At 42.6% G+C, this 15923-nt stretch overlaps 1 pseudogene; it reads right to left on the bottom strand.

The window, feature by feature from the left end:
* Window positions 1–5241: 5241 nt before the first annotated feature.
* Window positions 5242–5484, bottom strand: LOC144599201 (U6 snRNA-associated Sm-like protein LSm6 pseudogene; annotated as a pseudogene).
* Between the last annotated feature and the right edge of the window lie 10439 nt (window positions 5485–15923).

Below are 15923 nucleotides of genomic sequence, written 5' to 3'. Positions count from 1 at the left end.
AACATTGATAAAGGGTCCCGCCCAAAACATCATCTGTCCACTCCCTCCACAAATGCTGCCTGACCCACTGAGTTCCTCCAGCATTTTGTGTTTTGCTGAAGATTGCAGCATCTGCAGTCTCTTATGAGTCCATCTTTCAAGTACTGCAGTTCATCAATGGTTAATTAAAAATGAAGTCTGATTTTTTTTTCAAGTGAGACAGAGAGCTGCATTCTGGCACGGAGGAAGATCAGCAGATACAATGTGATGACAGACAATTTCCATGTTGTCTCAATTTGTAGTTCATTTCAGTGAATGAATCAGGAGACAATTTACCAACAGGCAATCACATAGAAAGGTAAGCTTTTATAGTCTTTGATTGTATTCGCTTGTATCTTTCAAGCAGGTCCCACACAGAATTGAATGACAAGCTAAAAATATAGCATGGTTGAAAGCTTAAAATTACATTTTTTTAAGTATAAGTTACATTTGAGAAGAAATGTTATATACACACAGAGGGTAGACCTGTAGGTCTGGTGTGGTTAACAATTAAACTAAGAATTTTTGGAAAGTCTCACAAAACAAGGATGATTTAAACATACAGTTAACATTGGCCAAATACTACACCTCCAGTATGTGAATATGAATTGTGGATTGTGAGAAGGTGCAAATGCACAGCATTTAATCTACCAACTAAAACGTGAGGAGTCAGGTTTTTATGGATATGTGTCCTTTATTAGGGAATTGTCAAATTTTGCCTGCTTCTGTGAAATATACTGGCCTGTGTCATCCAGCCTGACTTTCCTCTGTTGTTTAAGTTTCGGAATTCCAGCATTTAATGTTTCTACATTACTCCTCGCAGTTAAGTTTCTGTTGCCAGAAATTGAGAGCCCTTTCTTAGTCCATACTTGTGAATGGAATAAGGTTGTGTAATTAAAGTATATTATGAAGGTACAAAATCTGTACTTGCAGTGGAACTCAAGGGATTTGTTGAATTTGCTGACAGCGAGTGAAAAGTGTAACCAACTGCTGACCTACCACTCACTTAATAAATGTGTGGTATTTTTAATATCAGACTGGAATGTGTCCGATATTAAAAATAAGTTAAGAAAATTATAAGAACAATGTGAAGAATTAGTGCAAAAATTAGTTAAGCTAATACAAAATTATGAGAAATGCTGGATTAAGCATTATATAAAGAACTAGACCCAGTGGACCCGTTGGGCCCAAACCTCTCCTGCATTGATGCAGTACCCTCTACTCCCCCCCTCCCCTCTCCCCCCCTACCCCCCTCCCTTCCTCCACCCCCTCCCCCCCTCCCCCCCTCCCCCCCTCCCCTCCCTTCCATATTTGATTGACAAATGTGTCAGATGGGGATGTGAGAGAAGGATGACGATGGAGATTGTTCCCAAGGCTGGAGGTGCAGAAATGGCAAATGGTGGACTCGAATAAGGAAGAAAGCTGAGGAGTGAAATATAGAATCAAAGGGAGAGACGGCAGGTGGTAAGGAATGGGGGAGAGGAAAAGAAAAAGTGGGACCATGGGAGGGAGGAATGAGCAGATGGAAATAAATAAATAACTGGTTGATGGAGGCAGGGGGGGGGGGGGGTTGGAAGGGAAGGTGTACATGGGCAGAATGGAGGAAGTGGATGGATGAGAAGGGTGGGATTACCTGAAATTGGAAAATTCAATGTTAATGGCTTTGGGTTGTAGGCTGCACAATAAGAGGTTCAGATGTGCCTAAGATATGACCTTGCTAATTGGTACAAACAAGATAAAGGTGTCTGGGAACAGCCATTTTGCAAAGGTGCTACATGATGAGAAGGGAACAAAGAACAGGCAATATTAGAATTAGGAACTCTGTAGCTTGATAAGAAAAGAAGATGTGTTTTTTACTCAGTCCTTGGATAAGTAACAACTTGAAAGGATTGACCAGAGTCATGAGAGTTTTGGATTAGAAAATTGAAGAAACAATCTGGTAAAAGTAAGGCAGTCTAAGACATCGATAGTGACAACCACAGGAAGAAAAATAACTCTGCGTTTGTATCGCAGACGACACTGCCGCTTTACCAGTGGAGTGAATCTGGCCAATTCATTCTTACAAGAAGTGCGTGAGTCCAAGACATTATACGTTAGAAAATTAAATGAAATGGGAATTTATTAGAAGTCAGTGATTTGCAAGCATACGAAATAAATCGAATGCTAATAAGTTGCACTAAACTGGAAAATTTAAATTCAGCTAATTAATTACTTAGCTAATTAAAGCTCTGAATTAAATAACACATTCATAAATTACCAGGATAGCATTAAAAGCCCAACTGGTATATTTCGGTAGTCCTTAGTTAATGTGGCCCGCTTATTACCCTGCACCCACAGTGATAATGAACTCTCACCTGAATCATTACAATCACCCACATCACCTAGTTCTTTTCTTCTCTCCATCTGCTCGTTCTTTAGCCAATATTGCACCATCACATTAGGGACACATCACTCTGTAGAATAGGGGGGGGGGGGGGGGGGGGGGCAATGGCGCAGTTGCTGCCTTACAGCGTGAGATACCTTGGTTCGATCCTGACTATGGGTGCTGTCTATATGGAGTTTGTATGTTTTCTCCCTGTGACCACATGGGTTTTCTCCAGGAGCTCCGGTTTCCTCCCGTATTCTGAAGACAGGCAGGTTTCTAGATTTATTGGCTTGTGTGAATTGTCCCAAGTATGTAGAATGGAACTAGTGTATGAGCAATCGCTGGTCGGCAAATTAAACTAATCTCTTCTGCCCGCACATGGTCCATATCCCCCCTTGACTGCATATTCATGTGCCCGGTTGGCACATAAGTGGCAGCATCGCCAACTGCCTGTCTCGTCACTTTCTTCTTTTGCTTGTTTTTAGTCTGTTTTACTTGTATGTTTTAGTGTATCTTTAGTTTCGTATTATGTGGGGGGTGGGTGGGGGGTTTGGGGGAAACGTTTTTTAATCTCTTCCCTTGATGGAGATGCGACTTTTTCCGTACCGTATCTCCGTCCGCACTGCAGCCGATCATCATGGAGCTGGCAGTCCCTTTGTTAGGGATCAACTTTGGGAGCTCCAACCGCAAGAGCTTCGACCGCCCCGATCGTGGGAGCCTCAATCGCCCCGTTACAGGAGCTTCGATCGCCGACTGCAAGAGCTTCGATCGCCGACTGAGGATGGTTCGATCGCCCTGACCGCAGGAGAAAAGGAGGAAGAAGGTAAAAGTTATTCGCCTTCCATCACAGTGGGGAATGTGAGGTCACCGAAAAACAAGATGGACGTATTGCCTGCGTCGGATGGATTGCCGCGAGTGCAGTGATCTCAGTGTTTGCAGGGACATCGTGCCACAAGAACATCCAGGAGTCTGGTGCGAGTGTGGACGGCTTTCTGACTGTTCGGGCGGACAGGGACTGCAGAGAGAGTGACAGCGGTCCGTACAACTCTGGTCACATCACGGTGAAGGAGTGCATGTGACTGATGGCTGTGGATCTCCGCTTATGCTGTGTGCCCTGGGGATTCTCACACATGCTGTGGTGGCTGTTTATGTTTAAATGTTTATGAAGTTTTGTATCTTGTTGCTTTTTTGGTATGAATGTACGGTAAATCAAATTTCACTGTACCTCGGTACATGTGACAATGAAGGACCATTGAACCATTGAACCAGCGAAAAGCCTCTTTGATTCCATTATTATACCTGACTCCAACACTAACCCTGGCAGCATGTTCCAGGCACCCACCACTTTCTGGCTCAAAAACCTGCCCCTTTATACTTGCCTCCTCTGACTTAAACCTACGCCCTCTATTTGACATTCGACATTACCATCCTGGGAAAAAGTTCTGACTCTCCACCTATGCAGACTGTCCACATATCTATGCCTCTCAGAATTTAAAACATTTTGATCAGGTCTCCCCACAGCCTCTGAAAAAAATTATGAGAGGCAAAAAGTGCAAGGGCCACAACGAGTTGGATTTGAAAATCAGGAAATCCTTCCCAAGCATATGAGAGGTACGTTCAAGAGACCAATAACAGCTGGTAAGAAGCTGCAGTTGAATCTGATGGTATGTGCTTTCAACCTTTTCAATCTTCTGCCTAATGGCAATAGAGAGAGGAGAGAATGACGGAGATGTGAATAGTCCTTGGTTACCTTGGTTGCTTTCCCAAGGCAGCGTGAATTATCAATGGAATCGATAGGGAGAAGATTGTATCAGTGATGGCTACATTCACAACTTCCTGCAATTTTTTTCAAAACCAATCTGTGAAGCATCTGCATATGATGCATTCTATGATGCATCTGTAAGATTAATTGAAGACTTGCTGAATTCACTCGGAAAATAACTGCAGATGCTGGTACAAATCGAAGGTACCACAAAATGCTGGAGTAACTCAGTGGGTCAGGCAGCATCTCTGGAGAGAAGGAATGGGTGACGTTTCGGGTCGAGACCCTTCTTCAGACTGCTTTTAATTTCCACGTTTTAATTATTAAATCTCTTTGGCGTCTCTCAAACGCCCAACCCACCCCACCGCCCCTTTTCGGTCGGAGGCTCGGATCATATCAGTTGCCATTCGATGTCCATCTCACCTCCTGCAAGATTCCTCACAAGTCCCTCCCTCGTCGCTTCCTCCCACTGAAAGGCTAACACGGTTCTCTTATCTCCCTGCAAAATCTCACCGGATGCCAGCCTCTTCTTCGGTCCTGATTCCTGAAGCTCGCCTCTTCTGTATCCACTGCACGGTTTCTCTCATTCTCTCTCTCTCTCTCCAGCCTCAGCTCAGATACCTCGCATACAAAACAGCTGACTCAATCGACCTTACATCAAGATAAATAGGAGAGAAAGTGCACAGCATTAGATACTAAAAAGCCAGCTCAGGTGAGCGAGTGTCTCTGCTCAACAGAGCAGGTGTAAATCTAAATATACCACAGGAAAGCCATTTTAATTAAACAGTAAAGCATTACCGTTGCCATGAGGCCAGGCTAGTGAAATACGGTTTCTACTGAATATTCCTTTAATTATATACAATACTTCCAAAATAGGCCAGTACCAGTCAGAAAAGGACATCATGTTTGACACATACATCACAGCCATTATCTGGTAAACCAAACTAAAGATATGGATTAAATCATTCTTTATTGAGAAACCACCTGTTATATAGTGTAGAAAACTAAATTTTCATAAGAGTTAAAGAAAAGGTTTGTTACATTAAAAAAATTATGCCTTTCAAATCAAAAATCAATCTTCAGTCTACAACATCATCTAAAGTATTTTCTTCTGTGTGCTGATGTACAACACGTTGTTGCCTCGAATAAATGCCTCTCCATATTTGTTCTTACGCTGACCATTTACATATTTTTCTGTCTGTTCCAGTGCTATGTTCATATATCCATCCAAAGAAGCTAAAACACCTCGGTAATCTACACCTGAGTTCAGTTTAACCACCACTGGCCTCCAAATGAGTTGTTTTAGAAAATCGCTGGGGGTTTGCTTTTGCAGGCTCATTTTGCGTCCTTCAGCCTATGCACGGTCCACTGATGGCTTGATTAGAACGCGGACGAGGTTGCATAGCAACCCGCCTCCCGGCCCGGGCGGATGCCATTGTTGGAGCGGGAGCACGTGGCCGCTGGTTGGGTGAGGTCACGTGTGGCGTGGGGTGGTGATGCCACCCAGTCCCGTATTTGGGATTGAGGAAGTTAGCAACCCTAGGAGTCAGGCATTAATTGACTGCTGCCTCCGGGCGCTGCGGGGATTGTGTTTTACCTGCTCAAAGATGGCGAAAGAGCCAAGTTTTTAATATAATGTGATTATTTCTTTGACGAATGGATTTTTGGAAAGAATGCAATAGGAAACGGCTGACAGATGTCAGTGAATTTGTTCAACCTTTGTTACAATCAAACGCTTTTGGAGGAGTGGAGAGACCACCATTCACCCCAACTAAACTGACAGGAATCTTGTGTTAAACCATCTAAGGAGAATAATCAGTATTCGCACAACACTCCAGCGGAGGTTTGCAAAGCTTGTGGAAAACACATTAGAATCAGAATCAGAATAGCCTTTATTGTCATCCAAGAAAACAAGTCTTTTGGATGAAATTCCGTTACCCACAGTCCAACAATAAGAAGCAATAAAAATAAAGCAATAAAACTCACAATCACAAACCAACACAAAACAAAAAAAAGAAACATCCATCACAGTGAATCTCCTCCAGTTACCTCCTCACTGTGATGGAAGGCCAGAATGTATTTTTTCTTCCCTGCTGTCTTCTCCCGCGGTCAGGCTGTTGAACTTGCCACGTCGCGGCGGTCGGGGCTCCCGACATTGAAGCCCCCGCCGGGCGGAGAAAAACCAGCGGCCTGTTCCAGGCCACGCCGGACGGTGAAAGATCTGCAGCGGGCCGACCCAAGCCCCGCGATTCGGGGCGGGTGAAGATGCTGCCGCTGCCGGAGCTCCCGAGGTTGGCCCCCACCCAGGGACCTGTGAGCTTCCGACATCCACGGGCCCGCAGCCCGCGGCCAAAGCCTCCAAGGCCTCCGAAGGCGAGTCACAGCCGCACTCGCAGCGCCACCACAGCCTCCGAAGGCAGCCAGCTCCACAGATGGTGAGTACAGTCCATGGGCTCTGCGAACCAGAGCCCAGGTGGTCCCAGCTGGAGGCCGCCAGCTCCAGGTGTTTGGCCAATGGTAGGCCGCAGCGTGAACGGAGACACTGCCTAGAAAAGGGTCGCGTCTCCGTTCGGAAGAGACAATATTATAGTTTCCCTCCCCCCCCCCACACATAACACACAACCACAAAAAACACTACATCACATGGCATGTTTTCATCAATTGCATCATAAAATGATTTTTAAAAGGAAGAGTAATTAATCTGGGTAGTCAGAGTTTAGTTTTCCGAAAGCAGTGGCACAAAGCTTCAACTGTGAACTAGCGCGTAAACCTAAGCAATAGACAATAGACAATAGACAATGGGTGCAGGAGGAGGCCATTCGGCCCTTCGAGCCAGCACCGCCATTCAATGTGATCATGGCTGATCATTCTCAATCAGTACCCCGTTCCTGCCTTCTCCCCATACCCCCTGACTCCGCTATCCTTAAGAGCTCTATCCAGCTCTCTCTTGAATGCATTCAGAGAATTGGCCTCCACTGCCTTCTGAGGCAGAGAATTCCACAGATTCACAACTCTCTGACTGAAAAAGTTTTTCCTCATCTCAGTTCTAAATGGCCTACCCCTTATTCTTAAACTGTGGCCCCTTGTTCTGGACTCCCCCAACATTGGGAACATGTTTCCTGCCTCTCACGTGTCCAACCCCTTAATAATCTTATACGTTTCGATAAGATCTCCTCTCATCCTTCTAAATTCCAGTGTTTACAAGCCTAGTCGCTCCAGTCTTTCAACGTATGATAGTCCCGCCATTCCGGGAATTAACCTAGTAAACCTATGCTGCACGCCCTCAATAGCAAGAATATGGCAGTAAACTTCTCCGTATTTTGTTTAAACTGGACTTTCAGCCTAACTTTGGACAGTTTGTCCAACCAGATAGAAATTTGCAGACGAAACTAAACAAATAAAATTATCCTAAAGGTAGGTTTAATTTCCCCAGGTAGGCCAGGCGCTGTTTGAATTACGAGAAAGACCCGTCTTTCCCTAAAATGCTGCAGTTAAACTGATCCCTGAAATGCCGCAATTAAATTTGATTCCAAATAATTGTCTAACTCGCTTGAAAATATAGTTATTATTTAGTAGATCGAGCCTGTACCAATTGTAGTTTTGTTACTTTTGACATTTGAAATTGATACCTACATGTAAGTAATGCTATTACTGAAGTGTCAGACATATTTGTCGTATTATCTGGCTGTGTAACAAATGAAAAAATTGAATGAGTTTATTATGCAAGTAACTAATTTATGTTTTCATATTTATGTGTATTTTTAAAATTTAAAGCCCCTTTATAACATATGCTACAGGCCCCCGCGCTAGCTTAATCCGACCCTGGCCTGTCCTATTGGGTTACTCCAGTATTTTGTGTCTATCCTTGGCTTTAACCAGCTTCTGCAGTTCCTTTTAATTACCACTTGTTTGATGTCAGGTCTGGTTCTAGTTCTGGTTCTGGTTCTGGTTGATTATTGTGCAAACACCTCATAAGGTCGGAGTGAGTAGAGGAGTGATTAAATATTGAAGTGGGCCTTTTGGACCAAGTTGAGCAGATCTAGTTGCTCAATCCCCTTTTTAAAGGACTGAATATCGGGAGCGGCACGGGTGTTGGGTGGTAACATATTCCATTCCCTTATCGTCTTCGGGTAAAGGGAATATTGGTAGCAAAGTTTATTGAAATTCAGCGAGTTGATGATGTAGGGACCGGTATTTTGTCTCGTTTCATGGCAGTTGGTGATCTGGGATGACGGGAGATTTCATGGCGTGATTTTGTGACTCTCATATCATATCATATATATACAGCCGGAAACAGGCCTTTTCGGCCCACCAAGTCCGTGCCGCCCAGCGATCCCCGCACATTAACACTATCCTACACCCACTAGGGACAATTTTTACATTTACCCAGCCAATTAACCTACATACCTGTACGTCTTTGGAGTGTGGGAGGAAACCGAAGATCTCGGAGAAAACCCACGCAGGTCACGGGGAGAACGTACATACTCCTTACAGTGCAGCACCCGTAGTCAGGATCGAACCTGAGTCTCCGGCGCTGCATTCGCTGTAAAGCAGCAACTCTACCGCTGCGCTACCGTGCCACCTCTTTGTAGCACAGGTGCATTGGTGCAGTCCATGGTTGTGGTTGATCACCAGATGGACATTGACAAAGTGAAAGCCTTTGTTATTAAATACTTCTTGCTGATTTTAGGGGTGGAGATGTTGTTTTGAAGTAAAACTATATTGATCTGTAATTTCGTAGGCTGTGTATCATTATATAATGTTGCACATTGGGTTTAATATGCACATACTTGGCCAATAAACTTATTCATTCATTCATTCATTCATTCATTCATTCAATCATTCATTCAAAAGTGAGGCTTTTTCAAGCTGCCACAAGGGTGTAATATCTCCTTCCATGCTCTGACAATCCAAGCAGTTTACAGCCAAATATCTATGGTTACAGGAATTTGACAATGAATTGTGGGGTGACAAAGATTTATTTTGTCTTTTATTTGAGAAAGTTGTTAACCCAATGTGAATGGCACATTCATAATAGAAATGCAACCTCCATTAGTGTTTTTTACCTTTGGAAGTTAGGCTACAAAATCCCCAGTCTTGTGTCAGCTGAATTCACTCTCCAGAAATTTATTACACAGAATGGGAGTACCCTGGCTAATTAGGACTCACTAGCTGTAATATTAATTTCATGATTCTCTAGTGTATTAACAACCATTTAATTGGAAGAGGTAATGTCCAAGAATATTAACAAAGCACTTGAGAAAAGGAAATTGCAAGAACTGAAGTAGAACTGTGATTTACTCAGCTTGATTCACTGATACAAGACAGCTGGTTGTAGACTATAACACTGATCCAAAAAATCATGATATTGGAATCAAAGTAAATCCAATTATTTGTGTGCAAATATTTAACTTGTAATTATAAACAAAACTTAAAGTACAATTCAAATTTTAAAATTACTTGAATTGCCTGTTAATGCTGAAAATCATGCTCATTTTCATTTCTCTGTATTATAATAAATCATCTTACTATCCAACCCTAAGATATTCAATATCCCACCATGAATAATTAGGTCCGCAGTGCATTGGAACTATATAACCAATTTAATGCTCATCTATCTAAAGTGACCATAGCACACTGCTGTTCAACCAACTAAAGTGCCAGTGAATGGTACAAGATAGCTGGTGGATTGGAAATTTATTCTCTGTTGGTCTTTATAGCAGAACAGTTAAAAAAAAAAATCCTGCTAATGCAGCTGAATCCAACTCCACCAAAGAATTAAAGCTTCACTGTGGATTGAACTCCTGCTCAGCAAGTGAGCTAATTGCTTTCTGGACAATTTAATTTTCCTCAGTGGAAAACTGATACATTGTTCTTTTGAAAGTTCATTAACGGGATCTCAATAGGCATTAAAACAGGAGGAGTAATTTTGAGGAAAAAAATATTTCTCACTCATTTCATTCCTTCCAATTTAAATAGGAAATTGAGAAGAACACCAAAGATTAATTTGATGGCCATAATCAAACACAAGCCAAAACAATCACGTCTAATGTGATCATTGGTCCACATGACCATCCATGTGGTTATTTTTTTTAAGTTAATATGTATGACTGGAATCTGAATTAGAATATTAAAGTCATAAAATCAAGTTAAGATTTTGGCAACCACACACATAAAGTATAGTGTTCCCATGTGCTCTATTCTAACAGCAATGTTAACCCTCATTAAACTACCAATTAAATCGAAACCATGTTTAATAAATCTTTGTTAATATTCCCAGAATGTAACTTCAAAGCCTTGACTTGAATGTGGTGTCATTCCTGGTATTAGTACTGTTCTTTGTTCAGAAAAATTAACCCTTTTTTTGGAATGGAAACCTCAAAGACTAGAAGGCAGCTTTAAGGTGAGAGGGGCATAGTTTAAAGGAAATGCACAGTGCAACTGCTTTATACAGAGAGGGTTGAGTGCCTGGAATGCTCTGCCAGGGATGGTAATGGCAAGCAGATACATTGGGGGCATTAAAGAGGTATTAGGAAGGCACATGGATATGCAGGGATTGGAGGGATATAGATCTCGTTCAGGCAGAGAGGATTAGTTTAACGTGTCTGGCAAGGACATTGTGAGCTGTTCAAATGTTTTCAATAGCTCCTTTGGAGAAGGGGAAGTCTAGCACTAGTGTATAAATAAATAGATGCAAATACATAAAGTTGTTCCCAGTTCAAGTATCGCCTTTTGATGTTGTTCTTCTTCATTTTCGTCAACTTCTTTAAAAAAATCCACTATTCTGTTTTTTGATCAACAACGCTACATGTACTGTGCTTTGATTGCCCTCACTGAATGTATTTTCTTGTTCAGGAAACCCACCAAGAAAAACTGTGATTTGTTCTTTTCATGAAGATCTCTGCAGGTGATTTATCTATTTTAGTTTCCTTCCATGAAATTTACATATTCCCAAATTCAGGAATCACACAATGATATGTACGACTGTAGTATTGTTATTTAGGTTAGAAACAATTATAGGATTTATCAGAGTCGGGAAAATTATGCTTGGCTAATCTACTGGAGCTCCCTAAGTCTGTGCATGTAGAATAAATAAGTGGGAACCAGAAATCACACAGTGCTTGAATTTTAAGAAGGCTTTAGATAACATCCTACCGAGGCAGATGGTGAGCAAAGTTACAGCACATGGAATTGGGATAATATGCTAACATGGACTGAGAATTGGTTATCCAGGAGAAAGCAGGAATAAAGGGATCTTTCCTGGGTTGGCACATGAACTAATTCAACGTTGAAGAATGGTTGTTTAGGCCCGTTATTCATAATCTCTATCAACTAGTTAGGCTGAGGGTATCAGGTCTGCTGATGATGTAAAACTAAAATGGAATGTGAGGAAAATGTAAAAAGGCTTTAAGGAAAAATAGACAAGCTAAGCAAGTTGAGGAGAAGATAGACACAACTTGCTAGAGCAACTCAGCGGATCTGGTAGCATCGCTGGAGAAAAGAAACAGGCGGTGTTTCAGGTCAATGACCTGAACGAGTTCTACTGCAGGTTCGACAGACAGAAACATAACCCCAGTCGGTACCCCCTCCCTTCCTCCCCCACCCACTCCTCCCCAATCACCAAAGACTGGAGCCTCATCCACTACCCACCCCCTCCTTGTTGCCCAACATCAGTCTGGCCACTTCTCCATCTCTAACAATAGCAATTGAGGAGGTGGGAAAGCCATGCAGGAGACAGAAAAGCCGGAAGACTCCATGACCGGACAATGTTTCCCCCTCTACCCTCAAGCTCTGTGCTGAACAAGTGACACCAGTCTACACAGACATTTTCAATCGGTCCCTGCAAACCTGCACTGTCCCTACCTGCTTCAAAGTCTCCACTATTGTTCTCATACCCTAAAAGCCAAGGATTACTGGTTTTAATAACAACAGGCATGTCGCACTGATCTCTGTAGTCATGAAGACCTTTGAAAGACGTGCTGGCCCAGCTGAAAAATATCACAAACCCCCTGCTGGACCCCTTGCAGTTTGTAAATAGATCAGTGGATGACGCAGTCAACCTAGGCCTGCACTTCATCCTCCAGCACCTAGACCGGCAGGGGATGCAAGGATTTTGTTTGTGGACTTTAGCTCGGCATTCAACAACATTGTGCCAGAGCGATTACACTCCAAACTCTCCCAGTTGACTGTGCCTGAACCCCTCTGTCAGTGGATCACCAACTTCCTGACAGACATGAAGCAGCATCTGAGGCTGGGAAAGCACATCTCGGACCCGCAGACCCTCAGCATAGGAGCACCGCAAGGCTGCGTACTCTCCCCTCTCCTTTACTCTCTCTACACCAATGACTGCACCTCCACAGGCTCCTCTGTCAAGCTTTTCAATTTTGCAGATGACACAAGCCTGATTGGACTGACAATGGACAATAGACAATAGACAATAGGTGCAGGAATAGGCCATTCGGCCCTTCGAGCCAGCACCGCCATTCAATGTGATCATGGTTGATCATTCACAATCAGTACCCCATTTCTGCCTTCTCCCCATACCCCCTGACTCCGCTATCTTTAATAGCTCTATTTAGCTCTCTCTTGAAAGCATCCAGAGAATTGGCCTCCACTGCCCATTTCAAAAGAATCTTTATTCGTGCCCTGATCAAATGTCATTCGTCATGATGTCAGTAGTGATGTCAGTAGTGATGTCATTAGTCATGATTTTTTAATAACTTGCTCTGACAAATGAAAGTGTGTGTACTTTAAACACTATCAGATGTGATGTAGCAAGGAGCACACAGCAAGGTGCGCATGTGTTTTCATCCACCACTTCCACAATTCAGTAGTCACAGTTGGACACGTGGAATTTTGGTTGGTGATTAAGCACTGGTGCCATGACAGCCATGCAAGAGCCATCATCTCTGTTCCTGTCTACCCACCATGAACTATTCCATGGTAAACAATGTGCAATAGAGGTGTGTGAGGAAGAATGTAAAATGTGGATGGGAAGAAGACCCAGGCTTGGCTTGGTCTGATTTTCTGCAGCTGTCATACATGTTGCAGCCGTATTCATGCTTTTGTACTCTCCCTCATGGTACCTGCGCATGCCTCAACTGAGGGCTCCTAAATTTTATTATGTTGCGGGAGTTAGCAAACCTTTGAAAGTTCGGTTGAGTTCAGATTGATCAAAATTGAGAGCATACAGATTTGGGAATTGTATCTAGGCATTATACATTGGGCCAGTGGTATGAACATCGACTTCTCAGAAAGATATAGCTTTTCAGGCTTCCCTTACAAGATCTCGATTTTCTTTGATGTATCTTGTCTAAAGAAAAATGAGGTGTTCAAATCTCTGCTCAATATTTGCGTTAGAGAGGAAAATCTTAGATTCTTCACCCTACCTTTATCAATGAAATTTCTCAAATCTGGGAGCTTTGCCAACCTCAGGTGATCTTGATAACAGCTATAGCTTGAACTTTCTGATTCTAGTAATACTCATTCATAACTTTCAGGGGATTTGGAACCATTTTCATTCACTTTGGAGACTGGTTTAGAGTCATAGTCATACAGCATGGAAGCAGGCCCTTCAGCCCAACTTGCCCACACCGACCAACATGTCCCTTCTACACTCGTCCCACCTGCCTGCATTTGGCCCATATGCCTTTAAACCTGTCCTATCCATGTACCTGTCAAAATGTTTCTTAAACGTTGGCGATAGTACTTTCCTCAACTACCTCCTCTGGAAGTAAATTCCATACACCCAACATCATTTGTGTGAAAACGTTACTCCAGAGATTCCTATTAAATCTTTCCCCCCTCACCTCAAATCTACGTCATCTGGTTCTCGATTCTCCTAGTCTGGGCAAGAGGCTCTATGCCTCTGTGTCTACCAAATCTATGTCTCTCATGATTTTGTACACTTCTAAAAGATCACCCCCTCATGCTCCTGCGCTCCACGGAATAGAGTCCTAGCCAGCTCCTCTACCACTCCCTTTAGCTCAGGCCCTCGAGTCCTGGCATCATCCACATTTCATGGAAGGAAGGATCCTGATCCCAACTTCAAATGCATTGCTTTTCAGGTGGAAAACTGCATTCACAATTCTGTTGTAACGTGTGCCAAGTGGAAACCATTTTAATTCCAGGAGGGGCAGCCTCTCCAATAATCATTGAAAATAAATGGACTAGGTGAATTTGTGTATGTATGCACTTTCATTCTGCAACATCAAGGACACATGTTTGTGACCTTCCTAGAGTGGGCAAATTTGAAATCCTGTGCATACCTGTGCATGGATTTTAGACCTCAGATGCAGTGAAGTAATTTTTGTTACTGCTTAGATGATTCATATATGGTCATCGTTTATTCCCCAGAACGAAGATTTAATTTTCATTGTTTCCTTTTGTCAATAGACAACAGCAAGCAATTCCGATGGAGTCAAAGAATCATAGAGTCATATAGCACAGTAACAGATTCGATCCAATTTACCCATGCCAACCAAGGTGCCCCATCTGCACTAGTCCCACCTGCCTGCGGACAGCCTATATCCTTCTTAACCTTTCCTATCCGTGTTCTGGTCCAAATGTCTTTTAAATGTTGCTATACTATCTGCCTCAGTGACCTCCTCTGGCAGCTCGTTCAATGTAGCCACCACCTTGATCTGGGAATCTGCTTTCTATTTAGCGATCTATGTCTGCTGTTGTGTAACTTGTGGTTTATATCTTACTGTTGTCATGAGGAAGCACAATTTTCTTCTGGTACATGTCTATGCATGAATATGTAAAGTACACACATGCACAGATGTGGAGACTTCATCATAGCAAACAATGAATGTCACATTTATCAACTCACTTCTGACTCACTATCCCTGCCAGGAGAAATTATTATCTTAATATGGATTAAGTATTTTGGGCATTCGATGTGAAATAGAACACAATGTTAAGTAATTACAGAAAATTTGTCAGAACTAAAGCTTGTAGCTTATTTAAGTGAAAGCTTCAAAGACAGATTAATCTGCCAACAGTTAGGCTGTTATTCAGTTTTCCTGACCGAGTGGATAAATCATAAAATTTTACAATGAAGTAAGGTGGAGAGCCTCAAAAATTGAGCTGTACTTAGCAACTGGATATGAAACTTGGTGGGAAATTAAGCAACAGAAGTAGATAGTGCTGCATAAACAATTCTGTAAACATAGAGTCAGACAGCATGGAAACATAACACAACATACAGCATAGATCAGGCATGGGCCAAATGGGTTAATTCTGCTCCTATGACATGAAGATAAATCTATAAAACAGGCCCTTTGCCCAATGCCCACTCCAACCCAGATGTCCCATCTACACCAGTCTCACCTGCCTTATCTTTCTAAACTTTTCCTATCCATGCACTTATCCAAAAGACTTTTAAATGTAATTGTACCTACCTCAACTACCTCCTCTGGCAGCGTTGCAAATATAGACCACCCTTTGTGTGAAATAATTGCCCCTCAGGTTCTTATTAAGTCTTTCCCCACTCAGCTTAGCACAATGTCCTCTGGTCCTTGAAAACCCTTAAGACCATAGGCATAGGAGCAAAATCAGACCATTCAGCCCATTGAGTCTGCTCCACCATTCGATCATGGCTGATCTATTTTTTTCTCTCAAACAAATTCTCCTGTCTTTTCATCATATCCTTGATGCCCTTACTAATCAAGAAACTATCACTCTCTGTTTTAAATATATTCTCTGTTTTGTCCTCCTCCACTGCTGTCTGTGGCAAAGAATTTCACAGATTCATCACCCTCAAGCTAAAGAAAT

Source organism: Rhinoraja longicauda, chromosome 1, assembly GCF_053455715.1.
Source record: "Rhinoraja longicauda isolate Sanriku21f chromosome 1, sRhiLon1.1, whole genome shotgun sequence".
NCBI classification, from domain to species: domain Eukaryota; kingdom Metazoa; phylum Chordata; class Chondrichthyes; order Rajiformes; family Arhynchobatidae; genus Rhinoraja; species Rhinoraja longicauda.
Note: the sequence above shows the minus strand (reverse complement) of the source record. Positions and strands in the feature narration are given on the sequence as shown.